This window comes from Culicoides brevitarsis, chromosome 3 (genome assembly GCF_036172545.1).
Source record: "Culicoides brevitarsis isolate CSIRO-B50_1 chromosome 3, AGI_CSIRO_Cbre_v1, whole genome shotgun sequence".
NCBI classification, from domain to species: Eukaryota; Metazoa; Arthropoda; class Insecta; order Diptera; family Ceratopogonidae; genus Culicoides; species Culicoides brevitarsis.
The window spans coordinates 23802565-23804046 of NC_087087.1; positions in this window are offsets into that span (position 1 = coordinate 23802565).

Sequence of the window (1482 nt, forward strand, 5' to 3'; positions counted from 1 at the left end):
TTTGATACTCAAGTATAACATTTTTTTTAGCAATTTTTGCACATTAACACTCAATAGCATGCACATTTTTGTAATAAATATTTATTTATTTGTTTATGATTGAATGTTATATATATTTTTTAATAATTTTTAATTATAATAATAAATATATTGTCAATATTTTCATTCTTTTTGATTTTTTTTAGATTTTTTTCAAGTTTTTTTATTGTTATATATATTTTTTTTTGAAACAGAAAACAAGGTCCTTTAAATTTTGGGTTCCAAACAAAATTTTAAAGGAGCGTGTTTTTTACAAATTTAATTAGGTGTATATAATAATATATGTATGTATCTTCCTGTTTGGTATGTCATCATGAAAAAGTTGTAGAAAAATAGAAATTTATTGTAAAAATGTTTCCATCGCATATTTATATTTTTCGTACAAATTTGTACAAAGCTAACAACAACAGTCTTTAACGAAAATATGTTTTTTTTTTCAAAGCAAATTTTAAGATTACGACATACCTCCTAAGTAAATTAATTATATTGAGAATTAAAAATGCTTAATGAATTTCCTTCATAAGATGAATTTTGAGAAATGCTTATCATTAATTTCGAGGATGAAAAGCAACACACCCAACCACATCTTTCTCTAAACGCAACAACATCTGTTCTATTTTCCCACAAAAATTTGTAATCATGTAAAGGATTTAAGATTAATGAAACAGAAGAAAACGTCTCGTTGATCAATGTTGGTCGTATTCTCATACATGAGCCCTTGGTATGATGACCACAGACCAAAATTATTTTATTGATTTTTTACTTTTGAACATTGCAAAATAGTTTTTTAATCTCTCTGCAAAGTTTTTTGTGTAAAGGAAAAGTTAGTAAAGAAAGCCGCAACGACAAATCTTGTCTTCTTGAGCTTCTTGTTGCTCAAGATAACTGAACTAATTAGGTTTCTATGGCATTTTTTGCAGAGGCGTAACACTCACATGGAATGCCACAGTCAGAAGTTTTGATTAAAAATTGCAGGGCTTAAACTAAAGTTTTGTAAAAAAGTAAAATTCATTTTGCTTTTGACTTTTGCTCAAGCAAAAGCAATTGTTAATTGACTTTTGCTTTTAAAGCAAAATTAAAGCAAAATTTTCAATTCTGCTTTTGCTTGAGCAAAAGCAAAAGCAATATAAAAGCAAATTATTTTCCAAAATTTTTATGGTTTTTTATACAAAAAATGAAAGAAAATCTAAAATAATTTACTTTATTCACATTAAAGTATATTTTACACAAAAATTGGGCAAAAAAAAAGAAAAAATCAAGAAAAAAGTCGAATTAAGCAAAAGCAAATGTGAAAAGCAAAATACAATATTGCTTTTCTAAAAGCAAAAGCAATTGTTTTTAAAAACTTTTGCTTAAGTCAAAGCAATAGCAATAAAGCAAAAGCCGAAAGCAGTTTAAACCTTGAAAAATTGACTTCCAAATTATTTTTTAAAATTTCCCATA